This window comes from Prionailurus viverrinus, chromosome B2 (genome assembly GCF_022837055.1).
Source record: "Prionailurus viverrinus isolate Anna chromosome B2, UM_Priviv_1.0, whole genome shotgun sequence".
In the NCBI taxonomy this organism is placed as follows: Eukaryota; Metazoa; Chordata; class Mammalia; order Carnivora; family Felidae; genus Prionailurus; species Prionailurus viverrinus.
Window position 1 is genome coordinate 63,779,549 of NC_062565.1, and position 16,551 is coordinate 63,796,099.

Here is a 16,551-nt window from a genome sequence, read left to right on the forward strand (position 1 = left end):
GTACAGTGCTTGACACACTCTGAATAGATAATAAAAAATACCAGTTGAATAGATCTTTCCTTGAAATCCTTCAATGGCTCACCATGATCTGATCTTTGCCTGCTTCTCTAACCTCACATCCCCAAGTTGTAGCCATCAGATTATGCTTAGATTTAGTTCTGTGCAAAGATCAGTTTCTTGTTACATAGTTCTATCTAAGCAATTTCTTTCTCTTTCTATCTCTCCACACATACACACGTATCCCACTTTATTAACTCTCTGGAATCATTTTCTCTTGGAAGTCTTTCCTGACTCATGACCTCTTCCAGCCTAAATTGGATTCATGCCCTTCCTCTGAGCTCCAGAGGAGCTCCTCCTTGTGCACCTATTTCTGCACTATACACATTACGTTGTAAAGTCATTATGCAAAACTCCAACCAAGTTCTCTTTTATTCACGTTGGTACCCTCAAAAATTAGTACACTGTCTGGCACATAGATGTTTTAAAAATGTGATTTGAGGGGCGCCTGGGTGGCGCAGTCGGTTAAGCGTCCGACTTCAGCCAGGTCACGATCTCGCGGTCCGTGAGTTCGAGCCCCGCGTCAGGCTCTGGGCTGATGGCTCAGAGCCTGGAGCCTGCTTCCAATTCTGTGTCTCCCTCTCTCTCTGCCCCTCCCCCGTTCATGCTCTGTCTCTCTCTGTCCCAAAAATAAATAAACGTTGAAAAAAAAAATTTAAAAAAAAAATGTGATTTGAATAAAAAGAACACATAACAGAGAAGGCATCTTAGCACAGGGTGTATTTTAGGGAGGGGATAGATGTGTAAATGCAAATAATGGAATATTTAATATATTTTTTCTAAGAGATGAAGAACTAAAGGAATAAAAAAGCCTTTCAGTTTTGAGCCTATAAATTCAAATCACAAAATAAACAATAAAGGCCCTTATGAGAAAGGATATTAAAATGGTATTTGGCTATTTAAAAAAAGAGATTAGGAACCAGGAAAGCAGACCATTCATTCAAATGCTAATAGACTGGTAATAATAGGATAACAGGGCACACAGAATCATGTTAGAAATACATACTAAGATGAAGAAAAACCAGAAGATAAATTATATTCAAAACCTATCCCTCAAATGGCCTGGGCTACGGGGCATCATTACAGATGGTCCCTTACTTATGATGGCTTGACTTACCACTTACAACTTTACTATGGTGAGAAAGTGGTAAGAATTCAGTAGAAAACAAACTTCAAATTTTGAAAAAATAATTTTTTTGGCAGAATGCAGTATACTGTCACAATACTGGGCAGTGGTAGTGAGCCAAAGCTCCCAGTCAACCATGCAATCCTGAAGATAAACAACGAATCCACTTAGAATCATTCTGTTTTTCAATTTCAGTACAGTATTCAAGAAATTATATGACATATTCAACATTTTAGTATAAAATAGGCTTTGTGTTACATGGTTTTGCCCAACTGCAGGCTAATGTAGGTATTCTGAGCACATTTAAGGGAGGCTAGGCTAGGCTGTGTATGCTTTGTAAGTTAGATGTATTTCATACATTTTCAACTCAATATTTTTTATTTTTTATTTTTTTATTTTTTTTGAGAGAGAGAGAGCGCGCAAGTAGGGTTGGGGCAGAGAAAGGGAGACACACAATCCCAAGCAGGCCCTAGGCTCTGAGCTGTCAGCACAGAGCCCAACAAGGGACTCAAACCCACAAACAGCAAGATCATGACCTGAGCCCATGACCTGAGTCGAGGTCAGATGCTTAACTGACTGAGCCACCTAGGCACCCCGATTTTTTTTAAGTATTTATTTCCAAAGAGAGAGTGCACTACCAGTGGGGTAGGGGCAGAGAGAGGGGGAGAGAATTCCGAAAAGGCTCTGTGTTGCTGGAGCAGAACCTGACAGAGGGCCTCGTCAGACACCATTGAGATCATGACCTGAGCTAAGATGGAGAGCGGGATGCTTAATCAACTGAGCCACCCAGGCACCCCCAACTCACAATATTCTCAATATATGATGGGTTTATAAGGTCATAACTCTGTCATAACTCAAGGAAGATCTGTATTCCCAAATAAGTGCACAAACCCTTTTCTTTTGAATTCATTTTTATTGAAACATACCTACAAAATTTACCATTTTAACCTTTTTATAACTACAGTTCAGTGCCATTAAGTACGCTCATTGTTCTACACCCATCAACACTATTCATCCTCCAAATTCACTTTTAACACACACCACAGCCACAATTTCCTTTTTTTCATTAACTTTGCTTTAGTAACACAGCTACAAAAAATTCGCCTGGATTACATTCAGAAACCGGGATGAGAAAGTAAATCACAAGATTATCCTTCACGGGCTAACCAAATCATAGGCTTCTTTTAATGGAATTTCAAAGCTAAAGACTTCACTTCATCGCCCCCTCTCCCCGCCTTTGTGGGCATCAGTAACCTAGCAGTAACCATAGCAGCATCCACGATTTCTCCAAAAATGCAAGAAGTCCCTAAAAGCCAGCAGTTTTGAGCCAGCGTGGATTTCCTGCAGCTTCCTTTCCTACTGCGCAAGGGGAGTAGCGCAGGGACAAGGCTCTTTATCCAGGACGGCAGCCAAAAGGTCAGGAAGAGCGAATAAAAATCAACGTGAGAAATAGAGCTGAAGTCTTAGCACTCCCTCCTTTTGCGATCCTCCTATACCCTCCTCTTCAGCATGAAACACAGACTCTCGCCTTGTTTCTTTAAACCCCTAGTCAGACACTTCTACAGGCGTTCGCGCATTTTATTGACGCAAAACTCCCGTTCTCGCGAGAGCTTGGGATAGCCGAATAGAGTGGATAAATCCCGAAATCTGTTGGCACTGGCGCTTGAGAGGCTTGGAACGCGGGGGGAGGGGAGGGGCTAAGTGTCTGCAAGGGGCGGGGCCTAGCCTCAGAGAGGGGAGGGACCAGGGAGGAACGGGGAGGCGAGAGAAGGCCGGGGGCGGGGCCGCAGGGCCGGAGACCTGTTGATCGCAGGTAGCGCTGGCTGGCCGGGAATCCCTCGAGATTGGGGCGACTGCGCATGCTCACTGGCCGTGGTGGGCCGGTAGCCGAGCGGCGGTGACGAACCGGCTCCTCCGCTGCGGTGGTTGCGGTTGCTGCGATGGCGATGTGAGGGGGCCCGGGGCGGGATGGTGCTGACCCGGGTAGGGCCGTCTTTTTCCAGCAGGACAACGAGTTCCTCCGTCCGACAGGCAGTGGAGGAGGCCGAACCCGGCGAAAGGTAAGCCTCTGTCTTCACCGTCTCCCCGGGTTCCCTACACCCAGGACCCCTCCCTCCCTCCCTCTTTCCCACGGGCCCGGCAGGAAGCGGCCTCCTTCTCCTTGTCCCCGCTCGCCCGCTGCGGCCCCTCGTCCGGCGGCTGCCGGTCGGAGCCCAGCCCTGGGCCCGCTGAAGGTCGGTGGGGACGGCTGTGCAGAGTGCCCTCCGGGTGGCGAGGAGCCACGGCGCTCACCGGGTGCTCCCTGCCGCCCCTGCCCCTGCGGCATGTTCTTCGGCCGGCTCTTCCTGAACCTCACTCCAGTTCCCAGACCTCGCCTGCCCTTCGCCGTCTGCTCCATCCTCGCCGCTCTGTCCTCCCTTTACCCCTCTTTCGTAGTTCTGCTCTTTCATCCCCTCCTCCCACGTGCCCTTTCGCTCGGCTGGTCTCTCCGTTGAGGCAGTGTATCCTTTTGCTCCCCTCGATTGCTTCCATCTCGCTGTGCATCCCTAGTCTGGCTCTTCTTCCTGACTCTCCTTACCCTCACCGACCAAGTTTGCCTCTGTGATTTCTTCCTTGGCTCTCTTCTCATTTTTCTCCTGTCGGCACATCTTCGTTCTCTTTTTTGAGTTTACGATTCTGTGTTTGCTTTAATGTTTTGCGCTGGAGTTCCTTCGGTGCCCCACCTTACCTTCGCAGGCCCTTACTCCCATAATCTTTAGCTCTTTTTGGTACCCTGTTTCATCAGTTTCCGTCTGATGGCTCGCGTCCTCCCGTCCTTTTCCTTTATTCCTTTATTTCTGTTATCTAATCTTGGGTGTTTCTCTCTCTCTCTCTCTCTCTCTCAAACTGCTTTTGGTGTTTTGAGGTTTTGTTTTGTTTTGTTTTTTTGCTTTTTCATAGCCTCTTCAGTCTGTTTTACTTTTCATTATATCTCTGAAGAGTTGTCTCTTGTGCTTTCTACCTAAGCTAGGTATCCTCTTAGTATTCTTAATTCAGCCTCCAATTTAATAAAATCTCTTATCTCTTTTCTTCCCTTACTGGGAATATCATCAAAAGAGTGACAGTAGCAATAAACCTCTTATATTTACTGATCGAACCTTTAATTTCTAAGAATTACGTTTATATGTCAGAAGAAGTAAGTTGAATATAGACTTGATGAAAGTATAAAGGGTTAAGATTTGTTAAAAGCTGATCTACAAACATAAGGTTAAAATTTGGAAATTTTGTTGCCCTTCAGTAAATACAGTTGTCCAAGAGCTGACCTTAAATGAAATTTAACAAATTTTATTTTAGAGAATTCGTTAATTTGCTATTTTATATATTTACTATTGCAACTGATTGCATCATTTTCTTGAGGGTCTCTGTTCTCTTTAATAAATGCATATAATTTCTACTAATTTAAGAATAGGTGTAATGTGCCTACTGAATGAAAAACATGTGAGAATAGAAGTATTAAATTTTTGAATTGGGCAAAAGACCTTTCTAACCAGTGTTGGAGCCCCCACCATTTAATTTACATAAAACCGCTCTGTTTAAATAATGGTGTAGTATTTTATTTTGAAGGCATCTGCTGAAGCAGTTACTTTCAGTGAAGTTTGCCTTTATTCTAGGGTTGAAGATCAACTGGATTATGTATTTCATTCTGGAATCTCAAAGCAGTCCACAAACAGTAAATTCTTCCTTACATTGTCTATGTCAGGTAGGACTTAAATTTTTCTGTTTCTGTTGTACAGAAGGGAGACACCAAGGCAAAAAAATGTAGTTTCTTATTCAAAGTGATACTAGAAATAAAAGTGGAGGGAAATACAATTTAGGATCCAGTGTCATTAAGCCACACCTCTGTTGGAAGAACCAGCAATTATTGTGTGTGGTAAGAAGTGACGAACTCCTCAACTTTTAAGACTTTTTTAAAGTGATTTTTCCAATGCAAATAGATAACTGCTGCTTCTGCAGGAAGCTTTCCATCTTTCAAAGACAAATCTTTTTTTATTTTTAGGTAGCAATTCATGAAAAAAGTAAATGCCTACAAATTCTTGTTGTGTTTTTTTTGTGTGTGTGTGTGTGTGTGTTGATTCTGTGCTCTTAGAAATTAAAAAAAAAATTATGGTGGACAACAGGCACAGGACTTGAAGTCAGAAGATCTAAACTAGGGGGATCTGGTGGCTCAGTCTGTTAAGTGCCTAACTTCGGCTCCGGTCATGATTTCACAGTTCATGAGTTCCAGCCCCAGGTCGGGCTCTGTGCTGACAGCTCAGAGCCTGGAGCGTGTTTCAGATTCGGTGTCTCCCTCTCTCTGTCTGTCCCCCAGTCGTGTGCTTTCTCTCTCTCTCTCTCTCTCTCTCTCTCTCTCTCTGTCTCTCTCAAAAGTAAATAAACATTAAGAAAGTCTAAACTATTATGATGACTCATGATATTAATTTGTAGAAGCCACTTAACCTCTATAGGTAGGTGTTTCTACCTGTAATAAGTGGGTAAAAAAGGTGGCCACTCAGTGATCTTTCAGTGGCAAAGAAAGCCTTATTTAAAGATACTTAGGGCCACCACAGGCAAAACTTGCTATATAAATACTTTATTTCCATCTCTTTTAGACTGTGTAAGAGAATAATTGAATGCTTAAATTCCAGATCAAACTGGAACTTCAGTTTTTTAATTTAATTTTAATTTAATTTCTGTGAAAAATCTAGTAGAGTGCTGGTGAACTATATACTAGCTTATACTAATGTTCATATTACAATGAAACAGATACTGTTGCATTCAGTATATAGAATTAAAATGCCCTTTGTCAGGATTTGACACTGAAAAATGTAGGAGTTATTCATGTCACTTTGGTTACCTACATAATTTTCTGTTGTCTTATATTTTAGTTTTGTTTATTGTAGAAATATACCCTTGACAGTGGGGGTTGTTTAGGAATTAGAAAGGGCAAGAATTTCCTTCACTTTGATTCTGCGTATTGAGGAAAAACTGCTTAAAAGTGAATGTGGTGGTATGTATCTGTGCGTATTTAAGTGAATGGCTAGAGGTGGGTGCACATAGATTTGAAATGAGGAATGTGTTTTTTTTTTATTTTTTAATGTCTTTATTTTTGAGAGAGAGAGAAAGACACACAGAGCATGAGTGGGGGAGGGATAGAGAGAGAGGGAGACACAGAATAGGAAGCAGGCTCTAGGCTCTGAGCTGTCAGCACAGAGCCTGATGCAGGGCTCGAACTCACGAACTGTGAGGTCATGACCTGAGCCAAAGTTGGATGCTTAACCGACCGAGCCACCCAGGCACCTCGAGGAATGTGTTTTTTTTTTTTCTTTTCCTTGAGTTGTTTGTCAAGAAGAAAGTCTGGAAATGAATAAGAATAAGCAGAATGGTGATACAAAAATAAAAGCTTAATGAACTCAATGATTTTTTAGAAAAGTTACAAAGCACTGGTTGTTAGGTCTAGATTTTTCAGAAGGAAGAGTGAAACAGCTCCATAATGGGTTTCACCATTTTATTTTTAAAGATAAGCATTTTTTAATAAATGCATACTTAGTTATCAGTAATGTGCTAAATTTAATAAAAATTAGCCTCTTTTTTCTTAACAGGAATATAGAGGTGCCAGGCATATTATCCCAGATTATACCAGGTCTCTCCTGCTTGAATAACGCCTTCTTATTTTGATGAAATAATCCTTATGAGCTATCTCTCAACCAAAACAATATCCTGAGAAAATATAGCATATTTCCTTTTATGGGATTAAGTCTCTTTACACCATCCATAATACAGAAAGTATTTCTACATTATATTATCAATATAGACGTCTATAATTAATAGTATTTTGGAACATTTCTGTCAAGTTTTATGAAATGTCCTTTTACTACAGTTCTTAATATAATCAAAAATAGAAGTATTCCTTTTTGAAATCCCCTTGAAGTTGTCTTATGGGATGCAGCTGCTTCATTCAAGATTGTTTTTAGGTCATTGGTATCTCTGACATCTGCTGCTTGATGTCTTCAAGTTGCCAGTAAGTCATGGCCTGCAACTGGAAGTACTGTTCACTGTAAATGTCTAAACAGCAAGGTCAGGGCTTATTGACAGTCACAGTTTCAGACCTTAGAAGCCTATATTTCCTTTGCCATCACCTTTGTCTTCTGGAATTGAGGACCCCATATGTTAAAACCACCCTCATTTGTCCTCAGGCTTACTGAAAATTCATTCTTTTCCTCAGGAGGGTATGATTAGAGTATAGGTGTCACTAGTCCTATTCTATAAAATTAGTAATTTTATTTCAAAGTATGATAATTATATAATATAATGCTTGCCAAGGGCCCCAGTTTTGTAGAAGAGTTCTGAAATAGCCTTCCAGTTAGGGGGAACCAAAGAAATGTCTTTAGGGAGTGAAATCAGTAGAAAAAATTTTTGAATAGGGAGTTGTAATATTCACGTTTCCTTCTTTTTTCCCCTGGTTTTTCTCAACACCTGAGATCTTAGTGGAAGCCAACTCTTTTCCCTTTAAGGTCTGATGGCCTGTAAATGACAATACGTATTTTTAAGTTTATTTATTTTGAGAGAGAGAGAGTGCAAGCACAGGCAGGGGAGGGGTAGAGAGAGAGGGAGAGAGGGAATCCCAAGCAGGCTGTACGCAGTCAGAGCAGAGCCCGACATGGGGCTCTATCTCACAAACTGCAAGATCATACCTAAGCTGAAACCAAGAGCTGATCGCTTAACCTACTGAGCCACCTAGGCACCTCCTAAATCACAATATTTTTAAACCACGAAATTGAAACTGGTAATAAAAACCTATTTAGTTGAGTTACATTGTTTCTCTAAATGAAGTCTTATTTTAAAAATTGAGATAAGGGGCACCTTATCAGTTAAGCATCTGACTCTAGATCTCAGCACAAGTCTTGATCTCAGGGTCATGAATTCAAGTCCTGCATTTTGGGCTATGTGCTGGACATGAAGCCTATTTAAAAAAAATTAACATATTGAGATGTAAGGAATTGTTGAATCACTTTATTGTACACCTAAAGCTGATATAACACTGTATTTTAACTATACTGGAATTAAAATAAAAACCTAATAAAAAAAGGAAAAAAAGTTGACATAAAATAAAATCATAGTATCAGCTATTTATTGTGCACCATGTACCAAGTACCATGCTTATGGCTTCATGTGTGTGTGTGTATAAAATCTTTTTAATTCTTACCTTTTGACCTAGAAGTTACAAATATTTCCCCATTTGAGAAAAGTAAGATTTAGTAAGTCTGGATTAGAAGCCACATCTCTCTGACGTCAAAGTTACTGCTAGACTAAAGAAAGCAAGATAGCATAGACTTTTATGAAAACATTGTTTGCTTCTTAGAATATTTTTCAAAGAGGGGTTCCTGGGTGGCTCAGTAGGTTAAGCATCCAACTTCAGCTCAGGTCATGATCTCACCATTCATGAATTTGAGCCCTGTGTCAGGCTCTGTGCTAGGAGCCTGGAGCCTGCTTTGGATTCGGTGTCTCCCTGTCTCTCCCCCTCCCCCCCCCCATTCACACTCTGTCTCTCTCTCAAAATAAATAAATATTTAAAAAATTTTTTAAATTGTTTTTTATAGTTATTCATTTTTGAGAGACAGAGAGACAGAGCACATGTGGGGGAGAAACAGAGAGGGAGGCACAGAATCTGAAGCAGGCTCCATGCTCTGAGCTGTCAGCACAGAACCCAATGTGGGACTTGAACTCATGGACCGTGAGATCATGACCTAAGCCAAAGTCAAACACTTAACTGGCTGAACCACCCAGGCGTCCCCCAAATTTTTTTTAAAAAATAATATTTTTCGAAGACAGCATTATACTTATTTTTGTTCTGGTTCTGAGCTTTGTTGTCTGTTGAGATAACCAATATGATGAAATATTTTAAGGGATGCTGGGCAGCTCCCTGAACTAGGTAGTAGATAATGGCTGTGGTTCTTTGTGAATTTCTCTTCATGTTAAAAGAGGTAACTAGTTTTTGGTCATTTGGACTATTCTTGTTTTTTTTTTAAGTAAATAATAACATACTACATTCAAAGGAATTCTGTATTAAGTTACTGGCAGATTTGTTTTATGTCATTGATGTGTCCCTGAAAAGTTTATGTGAGCTGGGTTTAATAAATTAAATCTGTTTTCTCATTGTTGATATAATGTCAGAGGTAGCTTTCATTAAGTGTCCCATAATGAGCAATAGAAGTTATTTGTCTGTTTATGTCATTCTCATTTAGTAAGTCAACCATGGGAATACTCTCAGAAGTTACCAACATTCTTTCAGTGTTTAAAAAAAATTCTTTGTACGGATTTTCTATCACATTAATACAGTTATCCAAAGTGAAGAATGTTTTTTTTTTAATGCTTATTTATTTATTTTGATTGAGAGAGAGAGCATGTGCATGAGCTGGGGGAGGGGCAAAAAGAGAGAGAGAGAGAGAGAGAAAGAGAATCCTAGTGCCTGACATGGGGCTCAGTCTCACGAATGGTGATCATGACCTGAGCTGAAATTTAGACTCAGATACTTAACCTACTAAGCCACCCACGCACCGCCAAAGTGAACAGTATTTTGTTTTGAGAATGCTTTCTTCTTAATCTAAGTGCCAGTTCTAAGATTAGTAATCATGTATTTCTCTTTTATTAGATAATAACTGTTCAAAACCAAATTTTAAAGAAATTAGAAGATAACAGTGCCTTTACAATTTCAGATTTTGTGTTTCTAGGTGTGGGATGTGAGACATTTGAAGATTTCATAATTAGAGAAAAATGCTAATTACTTGGAAAATTAAATGTGGTTAATTTATCAAGGATTATTTTTTTCATTAATGCTGCATTCTGATGTCAGTTTTTCTTTTAGTGGGGGCATATTTATCTCATGGCTTGATGATTATTCAGTCTATTTCCAAAACAGGTCAGGTGTGGACTTTACAATTATGTAAGTTTAAATTTAGGCCATGTAGTTTGGCACATTTGAAGGTTTTGTCGTTTTTCCATTATTTCTTAACTGTAATCTTAGATAAGTTGTATACACGTTTTGCTCTTTAGTTCCCTTACCTGTAAAGTGGAGTAATAATAGCTCTTTTCAGATTTTTATGAGAATTAAATGAAATCACATAAAGTTACTGGTATAATAGTAGGTACTCCAAAAAGTTCTGAATGTTTGTATTTGGTTTCAATTTGATAGTGCTGTTGGGTTTATATCTGATATCAGTAGAGAAACATACAGCTATTTCAAATATACTTTGTCTATCAAGCTGTTCTCATTATTTTCCCTTTGGAAGGTCTCCTCTTCCCCTGTCTCTAAAAGAGAAGAATTTAGTACTCTTTTCTCTTCTTAAATATTTCTGTAATTTGGGCAGTATAGCATATGGCTGACTCTCAGGAATTCATTGTGATGAGTAATCACTAGCAGCAAAAGTTTCTAGACCAGTGATCTTCCTTAATTTACATCTTCCTTAGTAGATAAGCTCATCTTCACTGTGAATCAGTTTTTGAAATGAGAGATGTTACTGATGAAAGTGTGTTGTGCATGTGAAATATTGTGAAGGCAAAAAGAGAGTTAAAAGCCATCTGAATGGTATGAACTTCAGAGTCAGGCAAGTGACAGGTGGCTTGGCCATTTTAGAGCAGGATATAATACAGTGACTTAGCATGTTTAGCCCCTGCAAGAGGGAGCTTATAAAGCTGAGAAGGGTGTCAGGGCTTCAGCCAAACAGAAAGAGAACTAAATGTAAATCAAGAAATAACATATTCAGATGTTTAGATATTTAGACTGATATTTAGACTGAACCAACCAATGTAGACTTAACCAATTTAGGTGGCCAGAATTATACCAGATGGCAGGGTTAGGGATGCACGACTAATCTAGATATCACTGGTTGATTGTTCTCAGTTTGCTGTTGTGTAGTCTGACTTGGTCAGGATTAGCTCAAAGACTGTAGGGGCCTGAGCCTATGTAGATTGGAGTTCTACAATGCTCTAGGTGAGTGGGATTTAGAAAAGGTGGCAGCTCAGCACACTCCCACACCCAAAGTACACATCTTCAGACTTTTCTCAGTTTGCTGTAGCACTTGACTGTTATAAGAGTACTTTTTTCACAAAGTTAGGAGAACAGCATTTTGAAGGCTTCTGAAGGTGCTCCTATTTTGAGCTTCCTGCTTATTCATTAGGAGAAGGCCCAAGAAGATGAATCCAAAGCTGACTAGCTAGTAACAAATGGATTGAGTTAACCTCCTTCTTTGTTCCCATCATATTCATATTTAACATATTTGAATTGAACTGTACGTATTAGATGCTTTCCTCTGTTGGTCCCAGATCCCAAATGTCAGTCTCAGGCCCCACATCTCTCTCAAAGTGTAAACCCCTCATCTATTTGGGCTTGAATGTGTTGTTCCTTCATTTGGTATCAGTTCCTATATGTCTGTCATATTTGGAGTTTCTTGCTATATTGAATATGAACATTTAAAGATGTGTTTATTTTTTGTACAATATGGCCCCTAAAAGCAAGGTTACTGTGTTTAGTGTTCAGCTGAAGAAACAGTGAATTTTTTCCTAAAGCTGGAAAACAAAGTGAAACGTGTTTTACTCACTGGTAAATGGTATATTGATTGTCAATGTGGAGCCTTTCTAGGGGAATTTTAAGATTAAGTTGGCCCATAATTGATTTTTGCCTTACGTTATGTCTTTAGTATCTTCTACATAAGATTAGGCATCATTATTCAGCCTGTCATCGCTGGACCCATTTGTGCCATGGCTGCTAACTTGGGGATAGAATCTAGAAGCTGGAGTTGTTGGCTCTGTAATTGATAGAAGTGATTCCTTTATTCCTTGTGTTGGCAAAGGGAGTGTCTCAGAGTTCTAATTTTTCAACTCCTTTACTCTCTTCCTTAGGAGAAAGAACATCCATCTTTAGGGCATATATTTTGGGTCTGCAGTTTGAGTCAAGGCTGTTAGTTTTTTTATTTCTGTGAGAGGATCTGGTCATCCCTTGTGGTCTCCAGTTCATCTTAAGGAACCTCTAAGCTGTGCCTCTTAGTTTCAGATATTTCCACATCCTTATAGACTTCTGATAACACTTATGAATTCAGACTGTGTTCAAAATGGTTCAAAAAGCTTTTGCTTTAGGATTAGTATAGATGATGTATGAACATCTCCCACATTTTTCTAGATCTCCATATCTGGACTCCCCTTTGTGGATATTGGAGGTCTCTCAGCTGATCTGATGGGAGTGAACATCTCTATAGTCTTAGAAAATATGCATGGTTTTTATGCACCTAGTGCTATTTCTGGGGCAGTTACTACACATTCCATCAGTTAAAGAGATGGCTTGGTATTCCTAGACTAACATATTCAATAGACCTTTGTATATGTAATTTAAAACTTTCTAGTAGCTACATTTTAAAAAATAAAATAAGCTGGGAAAATTAATTTTTATAATATATTTTATTTAACCCAACATATCTAAAATATTTCAAGATGTGATAAATATATAAACATATTAATGAGATATTTATGTTCTTTTTCTGTACTAAGTCTTTGAAATCTAGTGTGTACTTTATGCTTAGAGCATATCTCAATTAGTGTACTACATTTTTAAAAGTTAAAATAGAACATAGTCCTATCAAAATGATAAAGTTATGTTCAGTGGAAAAATTTATACTGTGTTAGTGTTTGGATTAAAATTTAAATTACTAAAAAAAATAAATAAAATTTAAATTACTTTAAAATTAAAAATTCAGTTCTTCGGTCACCGTAGTCACATTTTAATTGTTCAATAGCCAGGTGTGTCTAGGGGCCACTGTGTTGGACAGAGCAGCTCTAGAGGGCCAAGAACTTCTCTTGCAGGTTAACAGGTGACTTTGTTTCTTTGGAAGTAAGCTATATTTTCCTGAGGTATTATAAGGTAATTGTCAGATTGTTCTCCCTGTCAGTGTAAGAGCCTTTCAGTATAAATTTCCCATGTGGTATCAGAGTCAGTTTCTGTTTGAGGTCCCCAGTGCCTTCTTTGGATTGGAGTTTGTAGTTTAGTCAGCTAAATTTTCTTAGGGACCTAGGTAATGGCCCAGGAAGGAATCCTACTTCAACAGACCTCTCAAATTATTCTGTTTAGCTACTTTGCCAGGTCCAGGAAACAGAAAGAACAATTTAGTCTCAGGTAAATCAGCTTATCCCCGTAGCTCCAAATGCTCAGATTAAAGTGACAGATTCTAAGCCAGCAAGCCGACTGTGGAGCAGAGTTCCCAGACATCATCTGGGTAAAAGGAAAGATGTTCTTTCTTCACCTTCTTTCATTCTTAAGAGAGAACAGACCAGGATTTTTCTGTTTCATGAAAGATCCTTTTCCTGAGGAGCAGAATGCCTAAGAATCTGTGTTAGTGAGAGATTGCAAACTCTAAATGCATTTGCCCTGTAGATGAATTTGATTTGAACTACATAGGTATTGTTTGTTTGTTTTTGTTTATTTTTTAGCTGTTTGGCAACATCTGAAGTTTAGTAGATTTCATCTTTAGAAAAAAATTTTTCCAATTTCTCCTTGAAAACTTAGAACTGCTGACATCTCTGGGCCAGCAAGAATTGGCTATACCTATGTGGCAGTTGCTCCCTATAATGGGAAAAGGGAAGTTTATGAGTTTATGAGAAGAGAATCACACAGATCCCCTTTGACTGTGAGAGTCCTCTGAGTTTTTCTTGTCCTTCTCTTTTTGCCTATTCTCCTTTTCCTTTAGTCCTTCTTTGAAATTTTTCTTCTACCAATACTTAAACATAAAAATAATTGTTTACTCCTTTTTTGAGGGGGAATGAAAATCAGATTTATCAGCATCACTCTGTCTATACGTGTACATGTATTATATATTTCTACTTAGAGAATAATCAATAAAAAGACATGGATTTGAGAAAAATGAGACAGTAACAATAGAACAAAAAACAGCAGAATACGAGAGGAAGAGTGAAAGAAGTTACAAACAGACCTAGAACATATGCTAGTAAAGGAATTTTATCATAAAAGTTTATTCATGCATGTCTCTTGTTTTCCTTATATCAGTGTAATAATTCCTTTCTTCAAGTTGGTTGGGTTTAAATAGAAAAATAGTTACATTTAATATTTATGGAAGAGTCCATGTTAATTTATTAAATCTTTGTTAAATATTAAATTGAGTGCCTACTGGGTGTCAGGCAGTGGGGAGACAGCTGTGAACAGAATAGTCAGAAATCCTGCCTTTAAGGGTGTCTGGGTGGCTTAGGGACACCTGGGTAGCTCGGTCAGTAAAGCGTCCAACTTTGGTTCAGGTCATGATCTCGTGGTTCATGAGTTTGGGCCCTGCATTGAGCTCTCTGCTGTCAGCGTGGAGCCAGCTTCAGATTCTCTGTCCCCTCTCTCTCTGCCTCTCCCCTATTGGCAGGTGCTCTCTCTCTCTCTCTCTCTCTCTCTGCCTTTTTCTCTCTCAAAAAAAATAAAGATTAAAAAAAAAAGAAGAAGAATTCCTGCCATTATAAAGCTTACATGTTAGTGGGGAAAAATAATAAAAACTAATAAATTAAAGCCTTTCATTTGTTAGATGGAGATAAGTTTGAGGGAAAACAAAAAAACATAAGGGAGGAAAAAGGATGTACCAGGAGAGTTACTATTTATTTTATTTTTTTTTGAGAGTTACTATTTTAGATAGTGTGCCCAGGAAAGGGCTATTTGAGTTCAAGACTGGAAAGAGGTGGAAGAGTGATTCATTAAAATATTGGGAGGGAGGGGCGCCTGGGTGGCTCAGTCAGTTAAGCATCTGACTTCGGCTCAGGTCATGATCTCACGGTCCGTGGGTTCAAGCCCCGCGTCGGGCTCTGTGCTGACAGCTCAGAGCTTGGAGCCTGTTTCAGATTCTGTGTCTCCCTCTCTCTGTGACCCTCCCCCATTCATGCTCTGTCTCTCTCTGTCTCAAAAATAAATAAACGTTAAAAAAAAAAATTAAAAAAATAAAATAAAATAAAATAAAATATTGGGAGGGAAGAGTGTTCCAGAGAACAAATGGAAATGTCCTGGAGTAGGAATATATTTGGTGTGTTTGAGGAATAGCAAGGAAACTAGTGGGCGGAGTGGTAGGAGATAAGGTCAGAGAAGTTATAGAAGATACAGATTACATGTATCTTACGACATATAGGCTGTCGTAAGGGAATTTTACTGAGTATTGTGGGAAACCACTGAAGGTTTGGAAGAGAGGAAAGAGATATAATTTAGGTTCTTTTCAAATAATATATATTATTATATAACATTAAAATACACTACAAATTATGTATAACTGTATAGTATTAAATATATATGTTATGCAGTATATAAAGGATCATCTGGCTGCTTATTTTGCAAATAGCTTGCAGTGGGTGGCATATTAGAGTATAGGTTAGTTGTTGTTGCTGTAACAAAGAGTTATAAGACATAAAAGGCTGAGCAGTCTAGATAGGTAGGACATCTGTGCTCTGTGAAGCTATTCAGGAGTCCAGAATCTTTCCATCTTTTTGTTTTACCATTCTTTGGGGTTTTGTCCTGATTTGCATGGTCAAAACTAGATCACTATCAAGAAGATGCTCCCCCTTTGAAAAAGGGAAATAATTGCATCAAGAAGAATAAAATACCTAGGAATAAATTTAACCGAGGAGGTGAAAGACCTGTACTCTGAAAACTGTTAAGACATTGAAGAAAGAAATTGAAGATGACATAAATGGAAAGATATATCATGCTTATAGATTAGAAAAATTAATATTGTTAAAATGTCCATAGTACCCAAAGCAATCTACAGACTCAGTTCAATGCATGTCAAAATACCATTGACATTTTTCACAGAACTAGAACAAATAATCCTAAAATTTGTATGGAACAACAAAAGACCTTAAATATCAAAGCAGTCTTGAGAAGAAAAAACAAAGCTGGAGGTATCACTCCCTGATTTCAAATTATACTACAAAGCTGTAGTAATCAAAACAGTATGGTACTAGCACAAAAACAGACATATAGATCTATGTAACAGAGTAGAGAGCCCAGAAATAAACCCAGCTTATAGGGTCAGTTAATCTGTGACAGGAGGCAGAAATACTATGGGGAAAAGACAATCTATTCAGTAAATGGTGCTAAGAAAACTGGACAGAGACATGCAAAATAATGAAACTGGACCATTTTTTTTATACCAGATTAAAAAAAAATCCAAAAGGATTAAAGACTTAAATGTAAAACCTACATCCAAAAAACTTCTAAAAGAAAACATAGGCAGTAAGCTTTTTGGCATTGAGCTTAGCAGTATTTTATATATATATATATGTCTCCTCAGGCAATGGCAACAACAGGAAAAATAAACAAATGAGATTAT

At 38.7% G+C, this 16,551-nt stretch overlaps 1 protein-coding gene across 8 annotated transcripts in view; it reads left to right on the top strand.

Annotated features, from left to right (window-relative positions):
- Positions 1-2,965: 2,965 nt before the first annotated feature.
- Positions 2,966-16,551, top strand: part of FAM135A (family with sequence similarity 135 member A) — a 119,954-nt gene continuing 106,368 nt past the window's right edge. For 6 of the 8 annotated variants that reach the window (XM_047859525.1, XM_047859531.1, XM_047859530.1 and 3 more), the window contains exons 1-2: positions 2,966-3,243; positions 4,834-4,922. The gene's annotated coding sequence lies outside the window, so the exon portion shown is untranslated. The remainder of the gene's footprint in view (positions 3,244-4,833; positions 4,923-16,551) is intronic. The other 2 variants (XM_047859526.1, XM_047859528.1) reach the window with 1 other exon arrangement.